This window comes from Pleurodeles waltl, chromosome 11, assembly GCF_031143425.1.
Source record: "Pleurodeles waltl isolate 20211129_DDA chromosome 11, aPleWal1.hap1.20221129, whole genome shotgun sequence".
Lineage (NCBI taxonomy): Eukaryota > Metazoa > Chordata > Amphibia > Caudata > Salamandridae > Pleurodeles > Pleurodeles waltl.
In genome coordinates this window covers 23,866,495-23,892,566 of record NC_090450.1, presented here as the reverse complement: position 1 = coordinate 23,892,566, position 26,072 = coordinate 23,866,495, and the positions used below count along the sequence as shown (strand labels likewise).

The 26,072-nt window shown below is 43.0% G+C and overlaps 2 long non-coding RNA genes across 3 annotated transcripts in view; one reads left to right on the top strand and one right to left on the bottom strand.

Annotated features, from left to right (window-relative positions):
* Nucleotides 1-26,072, top strand: part of LOC138265267 (uncharacterized) — a 196,852-nt gene that overhangs the window by 129,659 nt on the left and 41,121 nt on the right. The gene's annotated exons all lie outside the window — the stretch shown is intronic.
* Nucleotides 12,217-26,072, bottom strand: part of LOC138265268 (uncharacterized) — a 35,259-nt gene continuing 21,403 nt past the window's right edge. The window contains exons 2-3 of the long non-coding RNA XR_011199331.1: nt 17,165-17,313; nt 12,217-16,604 (exon numbers count right to left, since the gene is read on the bottom strand). This is a non-coding gene — a long non-coding RNA (uncharacterized lncRNA). The remainder of the gene's footprint in view (nt 16,605-17,164; nt 17,314-26,072) is intronic.

Genomic DNA, 26,072 nt, shown 5'->3' with positions numbered 1-26,072 from the left:
CCAGAGGCGGCTCCTCCGCTATGCGTCACCCTCCCACGAGCAGCAGAAGCTGCAAATCTTTTACAACAAAAGGATAACAAACTATGTTTATTATCCTTTAGTTGTGAAAGGGGCGGGGCCATGTGGGATGACGGGGATGAGGGGGGTGCACTGTGCACTCCCCTCAGTGTGCATGTGTGTTTGGCCGGCTGTCTCAGGACGGAGGAGCCGCGTCGGGGAGGTAAATTTTTATTTTTAATTTTTTTTTCTTGATTTGTTTTTGTTCCCTCGCCGTGTGCCGCCCCTTCAAAGCACAGCAAGCCACGACTGGTAAGGCATGTGTTTTATCATCACACAACAATTCCACATGGCATCCCCAGTGGTATGCCTGGAAGCAGTGGCACTTGCAGGAAAAGCCCCCTGCTGGAAATGTTTCTAAGTTCCCAAAAGTCATCCATTTACTCCCGTGCTCAACATGCTCAACAAGAGTACATCCCTGGCCAGGGGCGCTGGAATTAGGGGTGCGGGAAGTTCTGTGCCATCACCTCGAAGGAACTGAGATGACACATTTCGAAATAAAGAGATCCTTTGTATCTTTGTTTCTCGGAGCATGGACTTTGCATTTAAAGGCAGGCGGTGAAACGAGAGGACATTTCATCTGACAAACTGTTACAAATTCTTTTAATTTGTAGATGATTTGTACTTTTCCCTTCTCAGTCTGCCAACTAGGGGCTAGAGGCAAGGAAGTGTAAAAATGACATTACATTAAAGGTTTTATAACACATGGAAATAAAGACGTATACTTACTTTACAAATCGAAGTACAATTATTTTAAAATACCCGCCAGAAGCATGGAGAGTCCAAAGGAGCCTCTTTGTTGTTTAGTCCTGAAATTGTGATAAATAATTTAAGTTTGTGTAAAAGGTTAATCTGCTGTCATTTTTTCTCAGTTTTAAATATGTATTGTATTGTATTGCATTGTAATCGTATTTATATAGCGCTTACTACCCCTGATGAGGCGTCGAAGCGCTTTTCGGTGAGTAGCACGCTACTCTGGAACCCAACAAGAATTAGTGATGGATTAGTATCGGGAAATAATGAGTACAGTTTTAGTATTATAATGAGTTAATGTGAGCAGCGGATATGAGAGTTTGTTAGTTAGATTGACTGGAGTAATGGAGGGGTGGAGGAGGAAAGAAATCCAGAAGTGTTAATTGGGAGTATATCCTTCATTTACTCAATCCAAAGGCTTGGGATAAGTAAAGGGGGATGGAGGAGGGAAGAGTATGTGGAGGGGTTAGGGAGAGCATAGTAGCAGGGTGAGATAAATACGGGAGAATTTAGTAGGGTTGTATGGGAGGTCATGTAAGTAGAGTGAGGTTTAGTGAGTTAGATGTGGAAGAGGAGGGAAGAGCTTAGGCAGAGTTATTTAGGAGATAAAAGTAGTAGAAAGGATTTGGGATGAGTCAGAGTGAGAATGGAGGATAGTTTGATAGAAACATGACATAAGAGTGATGAGTAGATAAGTGTGATAAGATGAGAGTAGGGAATCATAGATATCTAGTATAACAACCCACCCAGGAGCCATGCAATGACTTGCGAACATGCGAAGCACAGAAACAACATATACACATACATAGATACATATATATATGTACATACACACACACATACAAACACACATGAATACACACACATATGCACATACAATTCATAATTAGAACCATGGGTAAAATATATTTTGTCAAGCAGGTTTAAAGAGTGTGTGTATTTTATTGTTATGACATAGTAGCGATACATATTTTCTAAAGAACTATACATAACTAGAAATATACACATAATCAGAAAAAAATATTTATCAACATAGGCATATGCAGTCCATAGTTGTTTGAATATGGTGGTTATGAGGGAAAGAGCCAATATGTGTCTTTTTTTTACAATTTTGGCAACTGCAAACAAAATGGCGCATGGTATTTAGTAATGTAACACCTAAATCAAATGCTGTGGTGGCTGATAATTTGAGCAGGTAGGGGAATGGATGGGCCACAAATGCAGAGCTACACACTCACTCACAACCACGCATTCACACAAACACACACACACATTCATACAACTCTCACAATGACATAAATCCTGACATACTCACATGCACGTCAGGAACAGCTCGCAATACTTTTTAGGCCGGGACGGTGGCGGCCTGACCTGAACATAGCGAGTGTCTGTCAGGCGGACTTTTGCTCAGCCTGCAGACATTCTTCATGTCTGCAGAAAAAGGTGGGGGGCAGGGTCCATCCTCCTCTTAGGATGGGCTGCAACTGATCAATCTATTATTGGTACACCATGTTATTTATCAATCATCTTACTCGCTGGTGCTTAGAGTGCTGTGCAATGGTAAATAAGTGCACAAATATGATTTCTATCCATATTAGCCATTGCATGCATTGTGACTTAAGGTGCAAAATCATGCACGTGATGCCATTTAACCACACCAAGCAAAATCTGTGCCTCATTAATACCAAGAAATGCACAATTAAAATTGTTCAAAATCCTGAAATAATTGTGCTATCAAGTGGAGTGATTTGCTTTTATTATTGGAAAAACAACGCTAAGGTTGGGTGCAAAGCCCAGGATAAACTTTATTTACTCTCATGACATTTCCTCGAGATGTGGGTGAAGAACTCCACTCCACCGGCAGAGTTCGTGGAGTTTTCCCCACTCCATGCGGAGTTCCAAAAAACTCTGTGAAGTGACGCGAAGCGGAGCAGAGTTTTTTCTCTTGTTCGCGCTCACTACCGTTAAGTTGGTGAGCGCGAGCAAGATAAATTGCAAAGTTGGCGAGTGAGATTTCTGAATGCGAGCAGTTGCATTTGGCTTTATGATGAGAAAGCTGCCACTTGAGTGCAACATCTACGCCAAAAAGAAGTTAGCACCCTCTGGCACTCCGTGTGATGCCGTTTGCACTTATTTTACAGCATGGGAGGAACTCCTGTGCTGAAATTCAGTGCGAACTGTGCACCTTACCCAAACTCCGCAGCTCACAGAGCTCCCCGTAGCGCAGCGGGTTTTTTTTTTTTGGCACTTCGCGGAGTTCCTCATAGCAGAACTCTGTGAATGCCACCCAGGCCTAATTTCCTCAAGATTTATCAGTGTTCTCTAAATGTGCAAACATTGTGTTTGCTGTCTTTTCCTAAGTTGAAACTTTAAATTTTTAACTTTGTGATCATAGCCGGTTGCATTGTTTAAGTTCATGGTATTTCATACCGAGTTTTAAAGGACAGAATTTATATTTTCCTCAGTTTGGAATTCATCTGCTAATAAAAGTTGGCAACTGGTCCTTCAAACTTATATGACTTACAAGTTAACAAATACTCTTCTATAAGTAGCTTGTTCCCAAAGCACACTTTTGGCTATCACAAGTTCCCAATTGTAGAATAAATAAATTAGAGATCAGCCAACTGAAATGATATATAATATCACACAAAAAGTGGAAGCAATTAATGAACATTATTCACAACTAACTTAGGAGGTAGGAAGACTGGTAGTCTGCTGGTTTGTGCTGGGCTCACCCTCTCAGAGTAAGAGTCTGTTGCAGCCAATATCCATCTTTCTCAGGATGCAGGGATGCCTTGTGGGCATTGCGACAGGAGCTCTGCTTAGCACTAGGCATAGACTCTACATCATAAGGCTCGACCCAGCATCAGCCGTGCCTGTGTTTCACTACAGTAAAGGGGCAGATGCCAGATCCTTCTGTGTTTATGCATTCTCCGGGTCTCCTTTGTTTGGTTCTGATATGACCAGGTGGACAAATACACCTGACGACAATGATCTGTAAAAAGGAAAATGTTAGAAACAGGGTGGATGAGATCACATGTGCCACAAAGTGTTGCTTGGGTGGAATTGGATTTTGAGTACCTATTTCATGGCTGAATAATCCAAGAGCCAAGAATCTGTGGATAAATAAATAAATAAAAAATGTGAGGAAATCTGTTTTTTGCATACCCACCCCCATTTCTTGTTGGCTTGTTTTGAAAGTTTTGGGATTCTACACACTGGAGCACCGCTGTTCAGTCCCCAGCATATGCGTTGTAACCCATAAAGCATGGTCAAAAATGCCTAGCCCCCAGTGTAAATGTTTAACTTTCCAATAAGGGGATAGTATATGGTGCAGGTAAATGCTCCAGTGGCATGGAAAGTTAAATCCGTGGGCAGCATCACACGTTCTGCCATCTACTATACTGAAAATGAAAACATGGCTTCTGGCTTGCTTGTGTAGCATGACTGTTGCATCTTTTAAACCGGCGAGTGAAACTGTCAAAAGTTGCAGTTTCTGACAGGGAAGAACTGTACTTTTAAATATTACATAAATGATGCCTAAGTATGCCTTGAAACCCATGAGGTAGGGTGCCAAGCATTTAAAAGTGGTACATTCAAGAAATTAGTGTTAGCATCTACCTACAGTGACTAGCCCCCTAAAGCTATTTCACTGTAGCTGTCCTCTAAGAAAAAACTACATTTCAGAATAAAATACTATTTCTGTTTTCTCAGGTTTCCCGTACACCACTGGGATGATTACACCATTCTTTGTAACATTTGTAAGTCAGTATTTTTATAACTATTTTGAAAAATAATTTTCAAAAAGGTAGACATTCTCTGCCTGGACCTCTTGTAGGTTACTTAGCATTAACCTGCCTGGAGCTGTACCTGTAAGTGCTTCCCTTACAGTGTGAAAACTGCTCCTAGAGGAGGAGCATTGGGTTAGGCCTTTTGGTAGGTAGACCTTGGAATGCAATATGTGACTCCTGTCAGCTAAGGAAGTGCAGCTCGGGAGGGCCCAGGATCTTCATTGAGTAGAAATGGATGAGGGAGAGGCAGTTGATTCATAGTTACTTGTAAAGAGAGACCTGGGGAAGAGAATATTTTATTTCCAGGGACAAGTACAGCCAGCATGGCACCAGGCCGGTGAGAGGGAAAGCAGACATCAGAACCCATTTGGTGGGGTTGAGAAGGAGCGGATGGCTTATATACCTAAACACTCCCTTGTCTGAAGCATCAGAGACCTCCAAGGGCAGAAAGATACTGCCATAGTAGAGTTCACTCAGAATTGTTCACAATGGGATAATTTGTACCAAGACAAACAGGATGTACTCAATAGTGGATAGGGTGCCACTTAGACCTTTTTTTCTCATTGGTTAAGGTGTTACCCCCACCCACACCAATTGGCTAGTCAATCACACACAAATATCACCTCACTAACAGCTTATCAGAATACATCTGGACCTGTGAAAGAACAGAAGAGTGCTGTACCTGCTATCTGTGACCTGTGTGGAGACCTGAAAAGCTTGACTTGCACAAACTTAGGTTTGAAGTGGAAGCCTTTGGGGGTGAAAAGTGGACTTCAAGGGTCTGTTGGCTGATTTCTTGTGTGTATTAAGGAATATAACGAGCCGTAAGAGGCATTTATCCTGGAATGACCAGCTGGTTATAAAACCTGGACTGGACTATGCTGGTAGCCTCTGCTGGAGTGTGTCCCCCTTCCTAAGTGCAATCACTGAGGCTCTCAGAGCCTTAGAACAGGCCAAGTATTACTGCTCCAGAAAATCGGAAAAGATATGACTTTCAAGACCGCTGTAGTTTCAGCCGGGTCTCAGGGCAAATGTGTCCAATTTCAAGAGGACTTGCTCCACTGGAGTATTTTGTGTTCCAGTAAGAGAGACTAAGCCCGAAGGTAAAAACCTTGACTGGGCGAAGACGTGAAAAGCAACCACCTGATGAATGGTCTTCAGGAACCATGAAATTAGAATTTTCCCACTCACAGCTTTTCCCACCAAAAACAACGGCTTCAGTGAGGCCTCATCCAATGGCTATCCGACTCTGAGAGGACTTCACTGGATGAAGCCTGCAACTGTTTCCCTCTGGAAGATTTCGAATCCCATTTCTGAGACTGGTGTCCTGATTTAGATGTTGGAGGATGATTAGTCCGTCACAATGGAGACAGATATCCCGTGTGCCGAAATCGAAATCCCATAGGACATAATGTTATTTAGATTTCCACACACAGGATATCTGTCATTGTTGTGACGGAATAACCCATCCTCCAATATCTAAATCAGGCCCCAAGTCAGAATGTAAAATATTTGACTGGGACGACCCACCTGGTATTCGATGTCCGCTCCATCACGACTGGCCTGAAATCGAACCTAGGTCCAAGTCAACCATGAATAATAACTTCTGAGTTCTGATACTATTTCCACATGGAGCAGTTGATCATCTTGAAGTTATGGATCACAACAGGATTTGATATCCTTACTGTCAGGAATCCCCAAGGTGCCTCCTGCGTTATCTGTCAGCATCCCCAGGGAATAGGGTTAAATCATATCTCTGTTCTTGGTTAAACCTTCATGTTTCTAAGTAAACATAATGTGCAGTGATACACAATTGGTTTTATCAATGCTTGTTTTACCAATGCTTGTTTGCTAATGTGAGCAGGTGTAGACATATGCTTCTAATTGGGTGTGGTGTAGACATGTGCTTCTAATTGGGTGTGGTGACTCATCCACATTTGGAAACTCAACTGCTTTCCTGATTGGCTATAAATAGCAGAGTGAAGCATGCCTCCCTGCTTGGCTTTGTTTTGCTTCCTGTTCTCAGCATCTGATTTGGCAGTCCAGCCCCTGCTGTCATCCTTGTATTCAGGACTTTTGAGGCAATTCTTTTCTTCGTTCCTGTACCAGAAGACACCAGGCATTCCTCCAGCACTCCGGAGAAGACTGCAGCTAAGTGACTAGTATTCTCCAGGGAGTTTGTTCTTTGAGTGCCACGCTTTCCTAGAACAGCTGGTGTATTTCAGACCTCTTATTTTGGTAGAGTGCTTATCTTGAAGAGACAAATGCATTTCTGAACATTCTACATTATTATTGTAGTTACTTGCCTAAAAGTGCTTCAGGAAATCTGCTTGAGCTCAAGTACTACAAAAAGTGACAGTGCAATTTCAAAAGAGCATTTATGTGACTTTTCTTTCTCTAATAGCATAACTCTTGGATTTAAATTGTGTCATTCATGCCTGTGTTTCAGGTTTGAGGAATTTGCTTTTGAAGGGTTTTTCACACACACAGTGAAACCAAACCAAACTGTGCCACCCTAACTGTTAAAACCCAGAGTGGACATTTGTATTTCTTGGATTGTTTTTGTTCCTTTTAGTTTAACGCTATGCATGCAGGAAAGTTATACGTGATATAATTAATACCCTTGTTTGTCTTTCTTGTGCATGATAAGTGTAACCACAGTTCTAATAGTAGTGTGCAACAGTGAATCTCTGTGAAACCAGCCCTAGTGTTGCAGTACTAATTGTTATGGTACTCAGTTTGGGTTTTTGGTAATACAGTGTTAGGAATGTGCCAGCAGTTATTATTATCCATGAAAAGTGCTGGAGCATCCTGGTGTTCTTCTACCGCTCCCGTGCCCATATCAGAAAGAGAGATTCAGTTTCAAGGAAGTTGAATGCACTAACTCTACTATCACTCTGTCAACAACGACTTGCCCCTCGAAGAAACAGGGTGCCTGTCTGGACCGGCAAGACGTTGCAGTGTTTTGTCTCTTTCTCTTCCACTCCCCCTTTCCTTTTGGGACACCTGCCGGGGTTTCTGTGTCCAACAGGAAGTGCTGAGAGGTGTTCCAGGAGGTTGGGGGCATACCATCGCCCCTGCAGACATCCTGCTTTTCAGGTGAGTGGCCCCGTCTCAACACTTACACCCCTACAAAAATAACCTAAAAACAATACATCAGGTATATATTTTGCATGGTTTAGTGCTCTGCTATGTCCATGAATGCCACATTTCTCTTTGTTGTATTAGTTTTTGAAGTGCCACCAGGATCCGCAAATGTAGCCGAGCATTGTGAACTGTAGGGAGAATCTTCAAAACTGAATTATGTGGAATGTGCTTTCTCATAATTCAAAGTGTGGAGATTTCTGCATAACTTCATCCTGAGGCATCTGCTGCAGAAAACAACACACATGATTACATGCTGTTGTGTCGCATGGAAGAGGCATGAATGTGACTTACATCGCACATGTGGAACATGACATGCATGTGAGAGACCTAACACATGCCAGTTGAATATCTGCCTACCTGTTCCCAAGACCCAGGATATCTCTTGGCCCACAGTTAGTTCCCCAGTGTCCCCATACCCTATTAGGTCCCATGTTCCCACCTCACTTCAAACATATTTCAATCTTTCAGGTCTTCAGTGTTCACCTGCCTTCGCCACAGCCCACTTCCCCTTCAGTCGCCCAGTGTCCACAGATTCCCAGTGGTATCCTTTCCTTAGTGGGTCCCCAGTAGTCTCCTATAGAACCCCAATAAACCTCCTCCCTTTACCCCTTTTACTTCTTTCAGGGCTATTGACCAACATTTGTTCATTAGATCTCTGGTGCCCACCCACTCATCATGTTCACAGTAGCAAGATATTCAAACAAATATTTAAACACTGAACAACTGCAATATGTACACCATGGAGTTCTAAACTTCAAAGTGACATTTGTCTAAGTGAAAGCAGCAGAAAATATTTTCAAAAGGCATTCATCTTGGACTCTTATATAAGAATGTATTAGTTTAGGAGCAATAACAATTTGAACAGAAATTTTTACAGAATATCAGTAGTAGTCCATAGCATCGTAGGTGGAGGTGGCAGGTGGTTGGCAGGCACCAGATTGGGAGCTTGTGGTGAGAATGACTGGTGCCACTTTGTGAATCAAGCACACGGATGCTTATTGAAGCAAAACTATAACTAGTAGCAGTGGCGGCTGGCTCGCATTACAATGGGGAGCAGGAGGAGGGGTACAATAATAATAACACTTTAAAAAAGGCACTTACCTGAGGACGATCTTCTCTCCTCTCGTCGTCTCTCCTGGCTCCAACGTGCGATGGGACCCAGGAAACTGCACTTGCCAATCATGGCACTGCTTTCATACTGGTAACCGGCATGAAAGAAGAATAAGAATTGGTGGGCGCTGCCTCTCTCAGCGCTCACAAGAACGCTGGAGGCCTGTGCTTCCTCTAACCCAGCTGTCTTGAGACAGCTGGGTTAGAGAAGTTTAAAGTGCGCATGCCAGGCTGGCCGTCGCAAGACGGCTGGCCAAAGGGACATGAGCATTTTAATCAAGTGCAGAGCTTCCTGCTGCCACTCGGCAGCAATTGCCCCGCCCCGACCTGACACTCGGTTCAGGACGGGGTGCTGAAAAATAAAATAGTACTAAAGAAAGTTTATTACTATTTTATTTTTCCATTCTGGGGGCATTTTTTTAGTGGGGGAACGCTCCTTCCCTCTCGTGGAGGGATCGCCCCTGACTAATAGAACAACATTTTTTTAAAAACACAAGAAGAAATTGAAAGGTGCATACATGCAGTGTTTGATAGCAGACTTTCCACTTTCTTCAGGGCTGTGAGAAACTTGGAATGACAAGGCTATGGTAAACACCTGCCTGATTAGGGCGTAAGGTATGTTCCAGAGGAAGGACCCACTATGGGAAAGGGCTTAGCAACATATGGAGCACAGGGCTGTTTGCATGAGAACAGAAGATGCCGGCCGGCACAGCATGCCTCGTGGATATGAGTATTTCATGTCAGGATGACAGAAACGTGATAGGGAGGTAAGCCTTGGACAGCTTTACATATAGGTGTCAATAACCTGTTGAGGGTTCTGTTCTGGCAGGACAATGCTGACAAGAGGATGGGGTGGGAAGGTTGAAAAATGGTTTTGTGTTTAAGCTTATGACCTTGTCTAAGCAGCAGAGGAGACCAGAGAGATGCTCTGTCATTTTTTCCATAATATATAGCACAAACCTGGCCCAAGAGCATTTTATCACTTTACAATACAACCAAACTAGGGGCCTGATATAAAGTTTAACAGGCAGGTTACTCTGTCAAACATGTGACGGATATCTCGTCCACCGTATTACAAGTGTGTTATACCTAAAGCACTTGTAATAAGGCAGACAGGATTTCCTTAACGTTTGTGACAGAGTAACCCATCTGCCAAACACTAAATCAGGCCTGGTGTTACAAATTTCAGGCCAGATGTACTAAGAATGTATTCGGTAGAAGGTGTCACAATTTGCACACAGACTTTTACCAAATGCATTTATATTTTCAAACCGACCTATGTACTGATAGGTTAGTTCGCAAAATACCAAATTGTAATGGGTCACAATTTGGCAGAGGTCATTAATGTTAATAAGGCATCGGCAAACTGTGACCTGCTATGATTCGCTACCCTCCATGGGATGGAGGCCTGCTAGGGTCAGCAGACCACCATGTCTGTGATTGCTCTAAATAAAGCAATCAATTGTTTAGTTAAAATGCAGATCATTTTCCTTACAGGAACATTGGATGCACTTTAAAAAAATGAAAAGTTTCACAAATTGTTTTTAGGAGTAATCAGTGGTATCATGGACCACTGCTTACTCCTGAAAATGTTTTTACAACATTCCTTTTGTAAATGGGTAACCACCTTGTTTGGGATGTCTATAAAATATTAATGATTTATGACTTGAATTTGGTTGCAAAACATTGATACACATCATAGGGAATCAGCATTCGGTAGGGACGCCCTAAACACGCCTCTTCCAAATATAGATTCTGTATGGTTTCCTGAACCCATCTAATGATTCGGAAATCCTTTTTCAAGTCGCTAAATGGGCATAGAACATTTGAAAAAGCCTTTTGGTGTTTGCCAGCACTCCGATTTACCAAATCAGAAGGTTTGAAAGTGATATAACCCTTTGTACATTTGGCCCTTTGTTCTTTGGGCGCAGGAAGATTAAGGGGCTTGCTCAGAATCACTGAATGTTGAGTGGAGGCCAGGATTTGAACCTGGCTCCCTAACTCTAAAGTTGGCAACTCTAGCAATATGTCACTAATGAATTATTCATTAATGCTGTCTAGTTTAGTTCAATGCTTTGATTGCATAGATTGGCAGAAATGAGTATACCTTTTGCTTGTTTAATACTTGCTACTGAGCTGCTCAACACCAGAAGTGATCAAAGATTACATCCACTTGGTAGGACTGGAGGACACAGAATTCTGGCAGAGGGAGCAAGAGTCAGGCTGTCAGGAGGGAAGCTGATTGGATAGGTAAAGAGAGGGGAGGTGTAGAAGAAGTATTAAAGCTCAGAGTTTGATGAGTTCAGCACAAGGCACTATTAGAGGTGAGTGAAATGACCAATCTTTTGATTTTGCAAACATTATGCACATTAAACCAAATGTGCTTGGGTGGTAGTTAGAGTAAAAACTGTGCCTGAGATATTTCCTTGTGAACAAAGGTCACTTGAGATCCGTGGCCCATATATTTTACAGGCAGTTTCTTAAATTGTGGTCTGAATGTTGCTAGAGCTGGGCCTGAGGCTGAGGGGCACGTCCACTTCAACAGTTGTCCCAAGAGATTTTCTGCCCGAACAAGTCTCCCATGAGAGACTTGTACAAAAGCAGAAGTGGAAGAAAAAAAAAAAAATAAGCCATTTACACCAACCCAGTAATCAGAATTTATAAGTTAACGCCCTTGAGCAAGATAATTTCGCCCATGCCTAATGGTAACACCATACACCGGCCAAGAGTTGAGGGACAATCATTTTACGTGAGTGGAGAAGAGCTTGTAAAATGGAATTAGAAACAAACGTCTGTGTTGTCAGAGAATGGATGGAAGCATAGACACTTTGAGGGTGCTAGGTGAGACAGAGTACTGAGCGAACACCAGTGGACTCAGAACTGAGGGCACAATTTGCAAAGGGACTTATGGCTCATAAGATTACGAGTGCAAAGTCTCCACACTCGCAGCGGAAACACTACACTGAGCGCTGTAGTGCGGAGATTCTGCCCCGAGTGCGGAGATTCTGCCATGGGTGCGGAAACTCCATACTGGTAACTTTATGAGTCGCAAGTCCCTTTGTGAATTAGGTCTTCAACCCTGGGGGACTCCAACATGTAGTGCAGTGAATCATATTCTAACCCTGATTCAAGAACACAAGAAGAAAAATAGCTCATAGTTGTAAGGTTACGGACTCTCCCTCTAACTCCTAAACCCATCCACCATACAGGATGCAATGATTGAGTCAAGATCCTGGAAAGATACCCAGATACTCAAATTCAGCTTCAGTAAGCCATATAATATTTGTAATACTAGTTCCCTGACTCTTGCCTGTGATAGTTTTATTAGTGTACAGATATGTATATATCATTACAAAGCCCTTGAAATCCACTGGCATGACTTACACAGATGGGCATTAAAGTTACAAAACCTTAGTTGTCACAGGATCAGGTAACTTTATTCTTCCATGGAATATGTTCTATGTCATCTAGCCTACTATGAGTTGCTTTGCCCCCTCATGTTTTTCCAACTTCCACCCTCTCACAATCGGACTAGGTGTCTGTGGATGATTCAGAAGACATCTCTTCCTTATAGCAGCTTGATAATTTGCTCGTTTGCTATGTTTCTTCAGACAGTCCCTGCTAGGTGGAAGTTGATGACTGTCTATCTCACCTTTCTTTTTACAGAATAGGTGATATCTCAAGTCATTCATATGATGAACCAAAGATTTTGGTGCATACAGCAAGCACGAGAAATGCTCCAATTCGTCCATTAGTTTTTCAGAGAGATCCTATTCGTCTCCGAGCTGCGAACATGTTTCCTGTGTATGTCTATTGGCAGACAGGATATTGAATGCACTTACTTTTCCCACAAATGCACTTACTGTGTCACATCCGGTAAACGTATGGAGACCTCTCATAGCTCGACATTTTCATCAAGAGTTGAAGCTCTTTGTTTCCCAATGGCAGAGACCTGCACGTGTATTTTAGTACCACATTTCAGAAACAATTTAGCCATGATTCTGTCATGGACTCCTGAACTCATAATAAACACATCAGTGATATCTGAGCTTCTCATGACTGCCTCATAACTCTCATTAACAGCGTATACAGCGTGCAGCAACAAACGTCCATCTGCTTCTTCGTGTGTGCTGTTGGGATCCGGCACTTCGTGGCTGGCTTCAGATGTGATTATGTAGCACTTATCTTCACGGTTTGCGAACAGTGTTTTATTCTGAAGTTTTACAAAATACTCAGGTTTTATCCACTGGTTAACAAGAAATGTGATAAGAGTAGTTTTATTCCTTACGTGGCTTAGGAATTTCCTCCACTGTCTGACTATTTGGGAAAGTGACATGCTCTGTAGCTGTTGCCCGAATTCTTCCCCTCTGATTGTCCTCTTCACTGTTCTTAACCGACATCCAATTGTACGTATCAAACACAACATCGAATATTTGACCCCTACTTCCTTCCCCCAAAGCCATGGACAAGACAGACATAACCACCTAATCAAAGCTTGCTTCCTCTCCTTTTATTCTCTGAACAAGAACATCAATCAGTGTGGCTGAATTCTCAGGTATTTCCTCAGCAGGGGTAACTTTTTTCTGACAGCAGGTTGCTAAAACAGCTTTGTTTGTCTTTCGCAACAGACCTTCTAGAGTTGCTAAAACCCATGGTAAAGGTCGTAAGGGATGAGAGGGTACATCTGCCATTAAAGGTTCCATTTCTGTGCTGCCACAATGATTCAACCAAACAGTGCTTTGTCTGCTTTCATAATGATTGCCCTGCCACTGCTGTTCACTGCCTTCTTCTGGGACATGTTAGTGAAGGTTTTCAGTTTGTTCATTTTCATTGGGTCATGAAACTTCCTAATAGGTGGATTATTCTCAAGTCGCTCAAGTCTGAAATCTGTATAGCACTGTTCACCTATTTCATGCACCTTTTTTATGTCAAATACGATGGCTTGAGATGCCTTTTTTTCCATAGAGACAGTAATGACATCATGTGGACCAACAAATGGGTGTATCCAGCTTTGCACCAGACTAACAGCTCTTGTGACAGTAGCTTTGTCTTTTTCAATTTGTGACTTTTGTAGGTCTGCATGAGTAAGGTCTGATCTGTTGTTATGAACCATTTCATTTATTTGACCCAAAAAAGGCAATTCTGTGTTCAGCCGTCATAAAATATCTTTTCACAGCACCCACCTTGAGGTTGAACCTTGTTGTACCACCTGTAGTCTGCGTGTCTTTTTTTACTGTTACCTCTATCGCTTGATCTACTGGAATTCATCCAAATGGATTAAAATCTGGTAGTTGAACTGAAAAGCATCGGTTAATGAAGTTGTGATGTAACTTTGGATGTTTCAAAGCAAGTAATGTCATTTCGGCATAGTATACAGGAAGATATCTAAGACAATTCATCCTGTCATACACAAAACACCATGGGATCATAGAGCGTATGGCTGTAAGATGTAAATGCCAATTTCCTCAATGAAGGAGTAGACTACCTGAATGACTTCTTTGTAATTCTTCTCCACCCAGGACATGAATTCCAACCAAGCTATTGTCAACATAGCGTCATACATGCACTTGTGTACTCGAATTGCATGGTTGTCCATAAGACCTTCTAGTACTGATGATATTGATCCTTCTGCTATCATGTCTGCTTCAATCTGAAGGTCGTGAAGGCCAGTGTCTTGAAAGCATTTTCCAAGAATAGACATGACATTGCAAATGGTGTGAAAGATGCCCATTCTAAGAATGATTCTGCCTTACGTTGCTTTATGCTTCCACACGATCTCCGTTGCTTTTGAGTAGAGAGCTTGATCCATGACCACTACAATTGTTTCCAAATGCAGCGATTCCCTTATTAGCTCTGACTGTTTCAAAATTTCAGAAAAAATTGTCAACTCGTTGCTGGGACATTAATGGTGGGCAAGTAGCCAATGGAATCCTGTGATACACTAACTAGGTCTCTAGAATTCTATCCAACTTGGTATAATCTGTGCGAGGCTCGATTTTTGTCTTGTAACAACCCAAATTATGTTCTTATTTTGTGCAAACTTCAGTTAGGCAACACATTCCGGCATGACTTTGGTTCTTGTCGTCAATAGCTGAGGCCCAACTCGTTCACCAGAATCATAGATGAACAATTCTTCAGTATTTCTGGTGGTCAATATTCTTTGTTTTCTGTTTCTCAATGCTTGAGATAGGAGGTCCAAAAAGTTGTGGTCCAAACATCTTGGACTGCACAGCTATACATTTGACTCGATGAGTAGTCCCCTTCCTAGTATAAGCATCTTCCAGCCTATCAATGTTATCCCATGCTAAGTTAGTGAAGACATGAGGTTGGATGTTGGCTAGAAGAACAATTTGCTCACTTAAGGTAGCAGCAAGTTTCTAAAGACACAAGACTGTATAATTTTCTTCCCGTTGTGATTAGAAAATCCAATGATCACGTCTCTTTAGAGTGTGAATGATTTCAACATTGCCTGTCAGTGCTTTTACGGCGTATGGAAGCAACAATTTTTTGAGGGGTTTCTACTCGCCATTTGTGGCTGCAAATATAGTGTCCTGACTGAATGATTGCATAAGTAAGGAGACCCTTTTGGATGGCTTTGTGTTTTCTAGAGCTCCTGCCAGAAGTCCTAATAGGAACTGTTTAAGGTAATCAGGCCCTGTAAATGAATCTTTATCAATGTCTGATGGATGATAAGGCCATGGTGTTGATGCCATGTTTGTTTTAATCATTGTTCTTATGTGTGATGATGTTTGATCAATGATCTTGTTCATGTCTGTTGCCTTAACCTTTAAAAATTATAATTCATTTTTCAAACTATGGTTTTCTCTTACAACGTTCTGTAGCATGACACTATAAGGTCAGGCCAATAATTGTCCTTGGGTGTCTGCGAATATGTGGAGGCTGTCATCAAACTCTGAGTTCAATTTTCTTCTAATATGCTTCTTGGTTGATTTGTCTATTCCCTGTATTCCTCTGCATGTCATGAGGGTTTCAAGCCTTCCAATGAGAGTCACCACACGTATTACCTCTTTATTAGGAATAATCACAGTTCTGTTATATTGAAATAATCCATCTATGCTTCACCTCTCATATTTTTGTAGTGATCATCGGGTTGTATCCTAGATGCATGATCTCTTCCCCCTTTGCTTTAACCCTTGTATAGTTCCTATAACAAGATGCATGATAATGGGCTTCTGCAGCCACTACGTCCCTACTACAAACTGCTAAGTTCTTTGAGCCACAATTAGTGGTTGGACACTCTTGAAGCCTTTTGTCAACTCTAAGCTCTGTGGCCTTGATTAATTTCTCATGTGTTGATGTTCCCTTGTAGCATTTTATCTTTCCACAAAATATACATTGTCCAGCATACATACTTGACTTTAAGGATGTTCTTCTGTTTAAGCTTTTAAACTCGTTCCAGCATCATCACTGACACTTGCTTCAGCTTTTTGCTCAATAGTCTATAAATCTCTCTTCATAGTAAACAGGCTCCTGGACTTTCTGGGGTAAAATACTTGGGGAACTGTGTTGCTTTCCACATTTCTCGCAGTGTCTAACAGTGGAATTTGATTCCTTACTTGAGCTGCTTCTAAGAAAGTTTTCCATGATGAATAGTCCAGCGGACTTGTCAGCGTAACTCCATGTTGGACATTTGACCATAAATGAATTATACACTGGGGGTCAGCTGGACAGGATGTGTTTGTTTCAGTCTTCTTCATGATGCTGCACGGTCATTCACCACCAGCTCTGGAAAAAGAAAGTAATTAAAACATTTATACATGTTACTTGGTGTACTTAACATAATCATAATTACTAATATATTTATTATCAATTTATAGAATCACATGTACAGTAATTGTAATTTTTAATAATAAATACATAATAATAATAATAATAATTATGAAAAAAATCCATTTACATCAAGGTATCTTGGAAGTGGAGTGGTAACTCACAAAAAGCAAAGAGTAATGACTTGTTATCACATAGTTTCCATCTCTAGGCGTCCATACCCTCCAATAAATCATATCAGAACCCATCCCCCCAAGTGGTACCGATAACATGGTTGGCTCAAGGCCTAGAGGGAGAAAGAGTTTTGCATCCTGTATTCACTGTAGTAATGGAAAGCAGCATGCTCATTCAGTCATTTGTATGGTACAGTGTGAGCGCATGCACATGTATTGTAATTCTCACAATGAACTTTTAGATAGCGCCAAACACAGAGAAGATGATGGGAGAAGTGTTTACAAATAATTTAAACTATTGGCAATTGATCTAAGTCGAATTATAGTTCATCATTTTTTACCTACCATGCCACCCTAAGCAGATGCCCACGTTATGCAGATCAGAACAGAACCAGTTATTCATGGGAACCATCCATCCTGAAATGCTGAGCGACACCCCCTCCAGGTGGAAACACAAGCAACCTGAGCCCAGTGGAATCTTCAGGTGGAAGTTTCTGAAAGAACAGTAAAGTGCTTGTGATGCCAGACTGTCTCTGTGGATCAGAAAAATCAGATAAGTGACAAGTGTCATAGCTCAATAGAAGGGCATGTAATGCCTAGAAGGTTCAAAAGGTGCAGACTGACTTCAAACCGGAAGACAGCATATTTGGAATACTGAATGTTGTTCCTCCTTGAATTGGTTCAACCCTGAGGCTATGTGAGCACAAAATAGTTTTGTTAGGATTTTAATATGTTATGCAGTGTTATTGCGCACCTGTTCACACTATGCGAAAATGTGTATGTTTTTTGTACTCTAGGGCCCATATTTATACTTTTTTAGCGGCACATGTGTGTCATTTTTTGACGCCAAAACGGCGCAAACTTGCAAAATACAATTGTATTTTGTAAGTTTGCGATGTTTTAGCGTCAAAAAGCGGCGCAAATGCGGCGCTAAAAAAGTATAAATATGGGCCTAGGCTTCTTAAAATGATATAATTATTTCAATTGAAGTTAACCCTCTCAAAGGTCTAGTATTAGTTCCCTGCCAACCTAGTAAGACCCATGACCTCCTGACCTTCAGGAAGCGCCCCAAGACCTGGCTCTTCAAGCAGTAGCAACCACCCCCCCAGCGCCTTGAGACCCTTCCGGGTGAGTAGCGCGCTCAACAAATTGATTGATTGATTTATAGTGGATGTGTTGTATTCTACTGCAGAATGTTTCTAAAGTTGACCGGACTGCGGTATAGGTTCTGTTCTTGTCAAGTGTCAGCCGTTCCCCTCCTCAGAATAGATGCGTTTGTGCACTGTGAGTAAATACCGGTGTACACCTCCAGCTGATGCCACTGGGAGTCCTCCAGCCAGCCAACAGGCATTTATCCAGACATGGATTTAGTATGAAAGGTGTGGATGCATTGATGAATGAAGTCATATTACTTTTGTTCTCCTTCGGGGAGCAGACTAGATTTGCCGGTGTACATTTGGAAGTGGAGGTGAAACTCTCTAGAAACAAGTGGGTAATTCAGATGTCAAAGGGACTCGAGTAGAGACCGGAGACTGGGGGGGGGTAAAGGAAGGTCGAATTTAATAGAAGAGAAGGTAATTCATTTTTACGTCCAGATCGCAAGCGCTCTGACCTGTTGTAATCGATCCGTGGACTTTTAACCACATCCACTGCATGCCCTTCACTATCACTCGTTTGTGGGCTTTCCTTTAAAAAACCCTTTGTTATCATTGGTAAATGCTTTACGTTTGTCCCTCCTTGGGGCGATTTGGTTACCGCCTTGGATATCGAATCTGTTACACGGATAATTGCACGTTTGCTGATACGTTTGACAGCGAGCGAACTTCTTTATCCTTTTGTGTCTCTCCTTCGCACTCATGCTCATGGCAGCCGTGGACCTTTGAATCTGCTCGCTTATGTCAACTGTTTTACTTTTCATTTTCAATTTAAGTGGCAAGAAAAGTCCAGTTAGGGATTTACAAAGCTAATAGCTCTAACTGGAGCAGACGCGAGACCCATTGCATTGCAAATGCTTGTTTACATGTGTTGGTTGCCCCAAGAGGAAGGTAGAGCTTTGCTGGAGGCACTTGAGTTTGCATATAAACACTTCAGGAGGTCTTGGTAATAAATGGCATTCCAGTCCATTGAGCACTTAATCAAAATATGCCCTGCTGGACCAATGATTATTTCTGTAGATGTACCAGGTAGAGAAAGGCAGAAGGTTGGAGGCGTCTATCATGACGTTAAGTGCCACATTGCTAGTAGAGTGAAGAATGGAAACAAGCGTGGACGTTTTCTTTCCTGGGTAATCCTGGGAGAAGATGGGCACTTTGGTTTTTGGCACAGGACTACTAGACTTTGTGAATGAAAAGCAGGCAATGAGGTTTCTTAGTGAGGTCTTGTGCCTGTGGGACCTCCACATTACACATTGTGGTATGGTCAAAATCTCAAAAACTTGCAAGGTCTCTATTGCATCAGTTTCGGTCATTATTTAGAGACTGGGTAATAGCTTTTCTTAGCTCTATTGATTGCCATGCAATGGAGCATTTTGTATGGTTCTATGTCTGACTGTCATATACAGAAATATCGCCTGATGTAAATATTGTTCCTTAAACCTTACTTACTGTGTTGGTTGTAGATTTTCCATTAATAACTTTAATGCAGCTATATTTTTGCAGCCTATGTTTAGGACACCATATTTATGTCAGATAATATTCTGACAGCAATATTCGGGTGTCTCTTCTGTTTAAAGTCCGATCTCTGTCCTTTTCGAATTTCTTCCAGTGGCGTTTAACTTTCTTCTGGGTTTTCTGAGGTCAACTAGATTCTTTGCTCACCACTTTTTGGTCGCAAATTCGCTTATTTCCATCAAGGGTTTGGACTAACCTGAAAGGTGATGATGTGCAACTTCGAAGGTTGTTGATGAAGACCTTCAGAGAAGAGACCCAGCCAGTGGAAATGTGGCCCAGTTCTGGTGTTGGCTCCAGGGCATAAAGAAGTAATTGCTTTGTTCCCTTTCTTTTGCTTGCATAATGCTTTTGACATGAATCTCGCAGCAGGGCGCTCTAACAGCTTCAGGTCCACTCAAGAAAATAAGAAATGTATTCAGGTCCACTCAAGAAAATAAGAAATGTATCAAAAGTCGTTTTAAAAAAATAGAGAAATTTCGCTTTCAGAGTGAAATGTAGCTTGCCGGTAGGTCGTGTGATTTTTTTCCGTGCGTACCTCAGGTGGAAAATGGGTTTCTCAGTCCAAATTACACAGCGTTGAATAATGCGAAATTCCAAGTAATCTGGGGAATTTGCAAAATGTGACATTTTGAAACTACATGAATTTTGCAGTTGTAATTAAAAGTATGCCCCTGGCCCTCTTTCAACAGGTCCTATATTACAGGAGAGGCTTTCAGACACGCCCCGGGACCTATAGTATCGTGTTTAATGCTGAAAAGCCATAAGTGGCCAAAAGTCACCAGGTGGCACGGTGCCAACCAGCGGCCGCTGCCTTCCTCGCACCAATACCAGGGATCTCGGGTGCGGCTGCAGACACCACGATGCACCAGACACGCTCGGGATGAAAGTGCAGGGGGTGGCTTTTGTCTGAGTGCCTGTTTACGCCTCGGGCAGAGAGCCTGGGCGGGAAAGGCGGGCTTTGTTCGCCGGAATGTGGAGGCCCAGTTCATGCCTCGCCCTGCTCTGCCAGCTGGGCCCGGGACTGCTGGGAGGTGCGGAGGCCTGTTTCTGCTGCAACGAAACTTAGCCTGGAGGGGAGTGGAGGGGGAGAGTCCTTCCTGGTCCAAGGCAGGCGGTCGCTGCTTACAGCTTCCCGCAAGAGCTGGTGGCGCCCTGTGCGGCACTCCTTTTTGGCACCCCCGGTGACCGCCTCCTCGGATTCCTGCACTACCACCGGACAAGAGTGACCCGCATCTCTCCATAGACCCTGTCTCACATACATTTTAAAGCGCTGGCAGGGGTTGGTTTTAATAATCCACTCAGCTATCCACACCGGTTCTTCGCAGCAGGCATATTAACCCTCTGTGCTACTTTGTGGTGAGTCAAAACTGCCGCCAGACAAATCTCCATCGTGCTCTGTCAGGAACATTAACCACAAGAGTTATCCGGACATTTTTATTGTTGCCTGACAGATGGACGCAGGTGGAGCTTTGCTTCAGATGCTTTTAAATTCTAAATTATTGCTAAACACAGCGCCCCCCTTTCGAGGTCAGCGCCCGGTGCGGCCGCACCAGTCGCACTCCGCTAAAGCCGGCCCTGCTTCCCGCCATCACCCCGTCCGAGCAGTGCACAGTGGATTGGGCGAGCGTTGCAGAGAGCACAGGCGATACTTGCACACGTGCCATCTCTGCACTGGTGAAAAAAGGGCAAACACGTTTGCACCATCTCTGCCGCTTGTGTAAACTTCAAAGCAACGCGCAGAGTCTGCTGAGGTCGATATCACAAACAGATTTCCACACCAGAGTGAGACGAAAAGAGGTTGCAGAACAAGTGGACAACATGTATTGCGCAGGTGATAAATTCCGAAACTGAAAGTACATTTCAGAGGACTATGATCTCGTCGTAAAAATAAAACAAGCATTTGCAATGCAACGGGTCTCGCGTTTGCTCGCGTTAGAGATATTAGCGTTGTAAACTCCGAACTGGACTTTTCTTGCCAAATAAGCTAATAATTAAAAGTAAAAGAGTTTCACATATGCGAGCTGATGGTCGCCAGGAGCGTGTAGGAGACACAGAAAAGGAAACATAAGTTTGCTCGCAGTGAAACTTACCAGCAAAAGTGCAATTAGCCATGTAACAGGGTTGATGTCATGCAACGTGCTCGACTTCTGCCCAGCGAGATCGCGCTGCGCAGGAAATGAAAAGATAAAGTAGTCCAGAAACCTGCAGAAAACACGGAGCCTGGTATGTTTTCAGTAGTTTACCAGTGCGCTTGAGGAGGGCTAAACACCGTAAAAGGCATGACGTATGCATGCCTTTCACAAATGGAATCAATCGATTTTTAAAAGGCAAGCTCACAAACTAATGAAAGAGACGGGCATGACATGGGCATGGTTAGAAGCCCACAGAGAGATCACAACATGGTCCAGAGTTGTTGCGCACTCGACCCTAAAAAGTAGAAGACAAGGCAATTTGTTTACATACATTGTGAAGGTAAGTGGCAAGCTGGTTCACTTCCCCCACTCTCTGCCATGCCAGTATCGCATCTGGTTGGATCCCAATGTCTTACACTCATGGACGCCATTTAGGGATCACCAGGGGCCGCAGCTGCGACCCATGGCTTATACCTTGCGACCCTGAGACTGCCTCTGTGACCCCTGTCCTCAGAGGTGGCAAAATCAGTGCCAGGAACACAGGGGCAGCTCGTCCTTGTGGAAGTTGCTGGGGCTCCACTTCCTTGATTTCAATCAGTTTTTATTACATTAATAGTGAACAATACTATATTATTGATTATTAGGTTAATAAATAATAGAGTACAGGAATATGACCTACCTTGGTGGCTGAGGTAAGTAAAACGCACATTTACATATATGTTGTGTGCATGCTTGCGGGTGAGAGTGCGTATGAGTGAATGTGTGTGTATGTGTAAGCATATGTGTGATTGCAAATTAAGATGAAATGCTGTGTGATGTCACTCCGCTACCCCTGGCATTTTGGTGAATTGACGTCCATGCTTCGACTGATAAGCAATCAGTCTTCCTTTGCTTGAGTGCACTGTTGCGTGGTCGGATAGCCACAGTGCAAACCAATTTTCGCGGTAAATTAGATCTAATTAAGGTAAAGCTCCTGGTAAACATGGCACATTGAGGGTGGCAGCGTCAATACATGGCTGTTGTTTTAAACCCGATGTTACCGCGTTTTAAAATCAGTTGTATAGTAAAATTACACAACTATTTTTAGGTCTCACCTACAGACGGCTGTAGCTACGTATTGCCAAAAGATCTATTGTGGACAATACCAATGCTTGCAGTGGGCCACGGGTCTGCCCGTTGCTTATGATTGGTTGCCTGTCTTGTCAATCGTATTCACCTGCTTCTTATTCATTGGCTTTCCTGTTTCTTCTTGCGCTTGCCACTCCCCCGGAGCAGAGCTTCTTTGCCACCCTTTTCATTTGATGACTTGGATGCTTCCTCTGTTCACATTAAGTGAACTTTTTTATTTTGTTTCTAATCACTCCATGGGAGGGCATGTGTTTTCTTGCTCTCCCCACCCCATTCTGCTTTCCATGAAGATGGTTCGTAGGCACAGTGGGTGCCTCTTCTGGCACAGCCACCACTTGGCACTAGATGAACAATGGCGGTTTATGTGGTATTTTCCATCAGGAATATTTGGGGGTAAGAATTCCAAAGTAGGATGAGAAAGATTCTGAAGGGACAGTTTCCTGCGTTCCTTCCTCTGATGGTTGTAGCTCCACACACTGAATAAATCTGATAAAAATATCACAAAACCTCCTGCCGGACATAGCCTTCTCCTTGCAGCACTGTGTATCCCTACTGTTCATGTTACTACAACATCAACAACACATTATTTATCTGGCCTCTAGGCGCTGATAACAGGTGTTGATTACTACCCAAGTCAATGGTACTTTGTAGCATACAGTGGTGCCCCTATGATTATCTTAAATCTGGTGAACTTTTATACCACTCTACCACAAAGGCATGGCCATCCTTATTGACGCAACCCAGCCATGAGCAGTAGAACATAAGATGCGCTCACAAATGGGGTCGGTGTCTTTTCAACGGGATCTTGTTGCGGTGTACCTGTGAGCACTGTAGATGTTTGCCAAGTGCCGGCTGAGGCCAGGCGGTGGTTTACGCCACTGGCAGAACGGGTCCTCCACCCATGGTCTTCCAACCGACCTGTGGCATTCTTTCAACATGTCTGCCAAGGTGGCTCGGGCATTTATGCGAAAGAGGAACATATGTATGTGTAATCTCTTCTCACCGGCTTCAATCATGATAAAATAACTTTTAGCCTCAGTAGGGCTGCTGCAGATTATATTGCGTAATATGTAGGCCACAGATTTGCATTCTGTGAAACAAACGTCAGTGGGTTGGTGGGTTTGTTTCAGGGATACTGTGTAACTTGCAGGTCACAAGTTTCAATCAAAGTAAAACAACTTAAGGCCAGAGTTAGAAATTGGCGGATTAGTCAGCCAGTCACAACAGTGATGGATATCCCGTCCACCAAAATATAAATCCCATAGGGTATAATGGGATTTGGATCCCCGTCACCATGGTGACGAAGTAACTCATCCATCAATATCTAAATAAGGCCATTAGTGCCCAGTCTTCTAGGTACCACCTGCAAGGTTGGGCTGTGTTTATCATGCAACGGATAAGACGAATCACTGCTGGTTTGAGCTATTTTTTTCATTATTGTAAAGCTGATAAAATTGGCTACATTGGTTAGCAATACACACTTGTTAATTGCCACAAAACAATTCAGTTTATACTGTGCACTATGCAAATAGTTGTGATTATTGTAATTACACACACACACACACATATCTGGCATTCTAATAGTACACCGGTGTGTATTGTACATATAAAAGAGCTTGAGAAAGTTAATAACACTTTCAAGGTGACGTTTAAATATTTACTTGAGGTTATTGTAAAGCTCCACAAGGCAGCATGTGGTGTTAGCCGAGTTCTTTTGAGTGTGAGCACATACAAGAGGGAGTAGCTTGGTTAAGTTTTTTAGGGTTTCAGGAACCCACTTTGAAGATGCTGTTGGTCTTCAGGTACAGGCAGATGGGCGGTGTCTGGAGATGGCCAGTGAGTAATTCTCCAACATGAGGACAAAGTCTTGAAAAGAAGTGTGAGTCCTGAAGCCTTTAAAGAAGAAGGCCAGCTGGTCTTATGTGCCTGACGGATCTAGGTATAGGGACCCAGCAGGGTAGAACTGTTGCAATGCAGATACGATTTATCAAATGTCAGAATTAATTGGTAAGTCTTTAAGTAACCTATACGTATGACAGAGTCATTTCAAGCTTCCCAGCTTTTCCCAGGGTCAGCCAAAAGCTTGTGAGGGTGATTCAATGTTTGGGCCATTAGACACATGCTTTGCACTCCTCATGCATTAGCCAGGTAAGACACAATGGCCCTGATATATCGCCACACTATCATCATTTTTTTACGCTAATGTGGCGATATTCTGGCAAAAACGCAGTGCTATATTTTCAATGTGGTGCAATGCATGCTTTGCACCACTTTGTAACCCCTTGTGCCACCTTATGCCTGTGCCAGGTATAATGTATGCAAGCGGGGGGGGCATTCTCCCATTAGGGGGGCCGAAAAAATGGTGCAAAAGATTTCGTCGCGTGATTGTTTGCAGTATTTTTAATGCCTGCACAGAGCAGGCATTACAAGGAAGCACACCATTATTTATAATGGGCCTCAATGTGCTTTTCAGTATTAGTGTCAACATTTTTTACGCTAATCCTGCAGAGCGCCAAACTAGCGTATAATAATTTACAGCTAGGTCCCTAACTACTGCCATGGTGCGCCTTCTATTAAATACAGCGCACACGTGGTGGAGTTAGGGGGGCATTAAGGAGCACTGGATACAGCAACACCTTTCTTAGATCTGCCCCAATGTGTCTTGAACCCCTTTTCCTCAGCCATGTCTGATCATCCAGGCTGCGCACACATACACTCACCTTCATAACCAGAGGTGAGCGAGCCACTGAATGCTCGAGCCAGTTGCCGGTCTCTGGCTCAGCTTGTGGTGCTCTTGACCTCTCGAGCCCGGTGGCGTAACAAAACTTGAGGGTCCCCCCCTGCAAAGTACCTGAAGGGGGGCCCTCCTGACCCAGGAAGGAGCTGTCAGGCCAGGTGCCTGCCACCCGTGCACAGTGTACTGTGCTGAGGGGACGCCCCCTGGAGCTCGGGCCCCTGCCGCACCTCAGACGGGGGCTATTGTTACGCCAGCGCTCAAGCCCAAAATGACCCGAGCCTTCATCTGGCTGCTGCGTGCCACTCAGCCCGTCACCTCAAGCACCAAAGAAATAAAGGCAAAACTTTGATGAGAAACCTTTGATGTAAAATGGACCAGAGAGAAACAGGTAACCATCTAGTGCGTGAACTGCATTGTGTAAAACAAGAAATCCCAACTTTACCACTTGACAAAGTTGTGTGATCCTTTGCAAATACTTTTCACCAAGATTTGTTTTTCTTCATTACCACTTTTGAGAGAGCCTTCAAATATGTGCATTAAGGTTGTGTGTTATACAGAAACTTATGTTTTTTATTTAATAGACTAAA